Below are 7078 nucleotides of genomic sequence, written 5' to 3' on the forward strand. Positions count from 1 at the left end.
ACCCTACACCACTATCGCCCTCGCCCCTCGCACGCTTCTACGCTCGTGCCACCATCGGCAGGTCGGCACGGTTGAGGTCGAGGCGCTTGCTGTAGGTGGGAGCTCCGAGAAGGCCAGCAAGGCCAACGCAAGCGAGGCAGCCCACTAGGGCGAGGGCGCCAGTCACCAGGCAGGGCAAGGGCGCCTTCCAGGCCGCCTCTATTCTTCCTCAAGTCGGTCGGAGCCATGGCGGCATACACCAGCGGCTGCGGCAACCACCCAGCCCCCTGCTCTTCCTTGAGTTTGCGTCTCGGTAGATCCACCTATGACAATGGTAGGTCAGCAGTCATCATGGCCCCTTCCCTCTCCTCCCCTCCCCTTTGGCTCAAATTTAACAAGCGAGGGTCGAATCCATGTAGGGTCAGCTAGATCCACGGTCACCCACGGAGAAGGGTGTCGAATCTCTGTGTCTAGTGGGATCCTTTCTTCTTCCTCAGCAGGATCCAACAGACTATCGATCTAGCGTGGTGGAGCACTGGTGCTTGTGACCATGTGATTTGTTAGGTTTTGTTTAGTTCTCATCTATAGTTCCTTGCTCATGTAATGACTCACCTGTATCGATCTTTTACTCAATAATCGTCTTTCAACTTCTGTGGATTTTTGATAGGGTGGCTTCAGGTTGGATCTTTCGGTGTGATAGAAAAGGGCAGGCTAGATGGCCGAGCTCTCCCGCTGCGAGGTAATCACTGCAGTTTTTTTCCCACTGCTGTCTTAACGTTGAAACCTCAAACAATCAGTGCGCGCTGCTCCTGCTTGTGTGCTGTACTTGCCATTGATGAGTTTGCCAATGTTGCCCAATGTCAACACATTCTTATTTCTACAATTAGTGTTTGTAATCTAATTTTGGCACACTACCATTGAAGTGAAGTAGATTGGGATGAGTTTAGGATTCATCAGCAACCACTACATTATGTTTTTTGGGGCTGCTTTCCTCGTCTAGTGGGTTTTAGGCATGCCGTCTTAAGGTTTTCTCCTTTTGATAATTGATCCTTTCATATAAATTGTGTTTTGTTTTATGTGCTATGCTCAAATATATTTACTGCTCTGTAGTTGTTGCCTACTGATAGTCTGATACAAGATTAATCTTTCAGGTGCTTAGAAGTTACTTCCAGTGGCATGGCGGATTGGGCATATATTCGAACTGATGCTTAGCTTTGGGGATGCTGTTGTTGTGTGCCCTGCTTGTAGGAAAAGGTATCCCAAATCTTAGTTGGATATGATGTCATTCTCGGATTTTACATTCAGCTTTGCACTGTCAATTCTATGGCTTTACTCCAAGATTAACTATTCATTCATTTGTTATCTTATCGCCTTTGCTCTAATATGTGGTTTTGTGCGGTCATGAGTTGCTTGTGATCTCTTCTCGACCGTGGCAGTGCCCTTCCCCCTCCCCTCCTGATGGCCTTGCATGCGTGGGTGCCGGCGACGGGCAGCTGCCCTTGGGCTCTAGATCCATGACTTTGATCCCCATCCATCCCGCGGGCTCTGGATCCGTGACTCCAATCCCCATCCATCCCGCATCCCACGCCCTCCGTGTCCATCATCGTGCAGCATGGCGGTGGCCTTTTCCCGTCCAGACCTCCTCGCACACGATGCAGATCTCCTCCTTGCACACGATGCAAGTAACCCAGACAGACGACAGCCGTGGCAAGTCTCTGGATCGGTTGAAAAGCTCGACTGTGTGGTCTTCCTCTTACTGTCTTGCTATAGTTGGTTAGATCCTTCCGATTAACTACCCGTAGTGCAAGGTGCCTAATTCAACCCCAACTATATCTGGATCCTAACGATTTTTTTACATTTGCTTTGAGAAAGACCTGGCAATTGCGAATTACATCGTGCACCTACCTCATCCTGATGGCAATTAGAATGCAAGCATCAAATAAGCACGGTCGATTGCTTTCTTCCTCACTTCTCTGATTATATTTTGGATTGATTTAAATGCGCTAGGGGCTCTACCGCAGGCCACAGCTAGTGAGTCATTCTGAAGTGACCCCGTCTCTGGCGTGGCACGTTTCAGTTACATACCAGCTTCCTGTTAGACTGAGGAGGTGTGAGCTGTCTATGTTCTTATCTTCTTATGGTTGTTGGTGCTTGATTTTATCTGATTTGTTTGGGATGCGCGTGTGAGCAGGAGGACGTCCTCGCTATACAACCAGATCAACCCCACTGAAGAGTCTGCGAAGGCTTGCTCAGATTCCAGTCTTGTTCAATCCCTCCTTGCAGGATGACTCTGTCCTCCCTGTTTCCTAATTTTTAGGTATGATTAAGTATGAATGTGCAATGCATGTAATTTCTTTGTATAGTTAAGACCTAGGAGTGAGGGATTTTAGAAGTGTGTAGCAAATTATTCACAAACTTTCTCCAAGAGATTAATTATTTATGTCCGAGACCATTGTGCTTTGGTGGGAAGTAGTCATGGATATTTAAACTGGAAGCTTGGAAATTGACCTTATTGTGTGCAAATAAACTGCAGAGCTTGACTTGCAGCATTTTTTTAAAAAGTGCTAAAATGAGGTTCAGCTGCCATTTTTTCTCTTATCATCAAAGCAATGCTATGATTGTTCATCGTTCAGGTAAGGAAATTCTTATGAAATAAATGGCTGAGGGGGCAACAACAATTTACCACATATGTGTCACTGTTAGTTTCATGATTTAGTTTTTAAAAGAAGTGCAGGTTCATCATCAAGGCACAGTTGCTTTAAGTTTTCCAGTTATTTAGTTCATAGATGGTTATAGAATGTCCTTATTTTGTCTTCTTGCTACAGGGTGTTGCTTAGTGTGTGGGCTATATATATTTGTATCACATCTGTGTGAAATCTCTGAATAATGAAAATAGTCTCATTTTCTGTTGAAATAAAATTAGTGGAACTTTTCAGTCTCCTATTTCATATTAAATTGGTGCATGACAACGTAGATTGCCTGGTTTGAACATTGTACAACTCGTGGAACAGGTAATACTGCTAGGACGGCTTTGGATCACGGCGTTGGTGGTGCCGGAAATGGATGTGGACGAGCTGCACCTCCTACTCCGGCACTGGAGGGAATCAGCCGAGCCGAGGTATGGAGATGGGTTTGGTGGTCAATAACTGTTGCGTGAGTAGTTCTCTGTGAATTCTGGATTGTAACAAATTTTGGTCTGCTTCTGTTTATTTGCAGATGAGGGGGCAGCCGTCCTAGCTGCCAAGCATGCGGAAGCAATGGCCCGGAAAGCCACTGCTGTATGGAATCGACACCCTGTTGGTCACAGCCGGCACTGACCGACACCCCCGGCCGGCCAGCAATGTATAAGTCTTAGGTAGATGTTTTCCTGTATATGATATAGCTTTCTGTTCTGCTCAGTTAACTCTTGTGGTCTATGAAAATGATAACTTCAGGTAGTTTTGGATGTGGGTTGCGGCACTGGTGTTCTTTCGATATTTTGTGCTTTTGCTGGTGCCACTCATGTAAGTTTTTAGTTATTAGTTGCACACTTTGCATTTATGATGATCTTATCAATGTAGGAAAATTGATGATTTTTTAATCCCGCACTCTATAGATGCTACTATATTCCTCGTATATGTGGAGGCGTAGATCATTCACCATTACAGTCTACACTGCATCTTTATCATCAAGTAAGTAGGTAAGTTCCACGTTTCAGACTTTAGATTCTGAACTTTCACTTTCTGCTACAGTGACTTTCTTTAGATAATCATTCCTTGCTTGTCTTTAGTTATCTTATTTTATTGTTTGTTCAGTTCAAGCTTGCATAGAGTTCAAATTAATTTATTTAGCTATAGCCTTCGTCGTACAACTTGTGGAAGAGGTAATACTGCTAGGACGGCTATGGATCACGGCGTTGGTGGTGCCGGAAATGGATGTGGATGAGCTGCACCTCCTACTCCGGCACTGGAGGGAATCAACCGAGGTATGGAGATGGGTTTGGTGGTCAATAACTGTTGCGTGAGTAGTTCTCTGTGAATTCTGGATTGTAACAAATTTTGGTCTGCTTCTGTTTATTTGCAGATGAGGGGGGCAGCCGTCCTGCTGCCAAGCATGCGGAAGCAATGGCCCGGGAAGCCACTGCTGTATGGAATCGACACCCTGTTGGTCACAGCTGGCACTGGCCGACACCCCCGGTCGGCCAGCAATGTATAAGTCTTGGGTAGATGTTTTCCTGTATATGATATAGCTTTCTGTTCTACTCAGTTAACTCTTGTGGTCTATGAAAATGATAACTTCAGGTAGTTTTGGATGTGGGTTGCGGCACTGGTGTTCTTTCGATATTTTGAGCTTTTGCTGGTGCCACTCGTGTAAGTTTTTAGTTATTAGTTGCACACTTTGCATTTCTGATGGTCTTATCAATGTAGGAAAACTGATGATTTTTTAATCCCGCACTCTATAGATGCTACTATATTCCTCGTATATGTGGAGGCGCAGATCATTCACCATTACAGTCTGCACTGCATCTTTATCATCAAGTAGGTAAGTTCCACGTTTCAGACTTTAGATTCTGAACTTTCACTTTCTGCTACAGTGACTTTCTTTAGATAATCATTTCTTGCTTGTCTTTAGTTATCTTATTTTATTGTTTGTTCAGTTCAAGCTTGCATAGAGTTCAAATTAATTTATTTAGCTGTAGCCTTGGTCAGATTAGTTAACAATATTGTGGTCAAAGAAACAAGACATTTTCTCAAGTTCAGTTTCCTTTTTAGTTACAGAAGTTTCAGACTTTGCAAGTGACTTTTCCACTTTTAAGTGATCGGCAATCAGGCATACCACTGTTGCCTGCATTTGGATTGATATTGCCCTTGTGACATATGCAGCTCTAGCGATCACTTATTTTTGTATCATAGCCAACCTGCAGAATGTAGTTGGTTTTTTTATAAGGACCATTCTTCAGCTCTTCTATTTCAGCTAAGCTTAGGAAGCAATCTAGAAAGTCTTGACAAATTGGAAGTTATAGCATCACTAAATCAATACACCATAGGTGTTGCCTACAGAAAACAAGGCAAGGCTTTCTAATTGAGTTAACTGAAAGTGGTCTGGAAAATTGCCACAACTGTTACATCTGAACTAAACAAATAGCATATAGTTGATAGTTGGAGTGAGATAAGAGGGAGAATAGCATATAGTTGACAGTCTTGATCGATGAATTTAGAATGAATCACAATCTTGATCGATGAATTTGGAGGGAAACACTATGTGTTTAATGCAATTTATAAGCAAATTTATTTGGCCATGCTACTATGCTACTTTGTTTAGTATTGTGATACAATTATAGAAATAATCTTTTTTTTATATTTTGTTGTTTGTAAATTGTAATGTGGATGAAGAAGGGTGCTAGCACTAGCATATTTGCATCGTGGGAGAAAGCTAGCACTTGCAAAAAAAATTTACATGGAATCACGGCAAAATAGGAAGTAGAAAATTATTGTGCTATCCATATACACATTGTATGTTTGCATGCACCAGCATACATGGCAACGAGCCTCTCCCGGCTCCCATGCGCCTTGCTCCAAGGAAAGAGAATTAACACAGAAGGAAAACGAATTAGGACAAAAGGAAAGGGAGAGACTGCTATCAAACCTCTGCTACAAATCCTGTGGCCTCGCCATAGCGCCCACCTCGCCAGCTGAGCTCGCCCTCGCTCACACCGGCCTCTGCCCTCTGCGCCCTCCCTTGCGCACCGGCTGTGCTTCGCCATAGCGTGTCGCCATTGTCGTTGCCTGCCGCCATTGCCTTCGCTGTCTTGCTGTGCCCTCAAGGAGGACTACGGACTGCCATGAGGAGCTTCCAACATCTTCTATCTTCGACAAACGTCCACCCTGTTAGTGAATTCCATCCTGCCCTGACGCGTTTCTTTATTTGTTATTGCCTCCAGTGCTTGTGTGATCTAAAATCATGCCTCTTTAAGAGTCTTGGATAGATACATGCAGAGGCTATGTGATGTGTGTTGTCGTGGTAGTGGTTTGGGAATGGTTGGTCCAGTAATTCATCATGAACCCTCTGTGTTTCTGCTTTAAGTTCTTAGACTGTGAACCTCTATCTGTACCTGAAATCGAATCATTACCGCAGCCATTTGCCATGATTTCGTGCTTCTGGTTACTTTGATTTGATGTTTATTGCCTGTGTTCCATCTTTCCATTAAGCTGTCATGATCCTTATAGATTCAAATGGCTGAGTATTCCTGTTACGACTGTTGAATTGAATGATGATTAGCACTGGCTCGATCGCTCCATGATCTGGTTCTGCAAGTCTACCGTAGCAACAGTTCCTTTGCTTAACTTTCTTTTACCATTGAGTAAAAGTTAAAAGTTTCAGCAAACAATCACTTTTACAGTAACCATCAGTTGCATCACTGGTTTATTTTTGAGACGTTCATCACTGGGTTGATGCCGTTGATGCAAGTTGCAACTGCTAACAAACCTGCAACATTAGCTGGAGCAGCAACACAAGCCATCCGGAAAAAGGGGGAAAATAGCAACCATGTCACTTGCACTGTTGCACAGCGCTACCTCCGGAATGACTGAACGAGAGAACATAGCATACACACCACATTGCAAAAGTGACCGGCGCCAATTTTAGTGAGTCGTTTTGACAATTCGACGTCTGCGTCTCGTCTCGGCTGTGCACGCGTTCACTGACATCTGCGACCATCGACGAGACGACGAGCGCGTTGCTTGCTACTGTGCTTCAGCCATGGTGATGGCCGATGGATCTGCCTCGAGCCCATGAGCTGCCACAAGCCCGCAACGAATGTATAGCCACGTGTAGTAGTGGTTAGGCCCAAACGTAACAACAGTGGAACAGTTCCAGATCCTTCTGGCCTATCCGGCTGTCCCTGCCCTGGTCGTGCGTTCTTCTTTCCCATGCTCCAAGAAAGAAAACCAGAGGCGCCCGCTGTCCGCCTTCCCCCAAATCTGTTTGTTTCCCACGGCGCAAGAAAGAAATAAAAAAATAGTAGAATGCGCGCACCCTCCGCGCACGTGGATAAACAAAATATGGATGTTATATAGAATGCGTCCACCCTGTTAGTGAATCCCATCCTACCCTGATGCGT

This window comes from Miscanthus floridulus, chromosome 7, assembly GCF_019320115.1.
Source record: "Miscanthus floridulus cultivar M001 chromosome 7, ASM1932011v1, whole genome shotgun sequence".
Taxonomy (NCBI): domain Eukaryota; kingdom Viridiplantae; phylum Streptophyta; class Magnoliopsida; order Poales; family Poaceae; genus Miscanthus; species Miscanthus floridulus.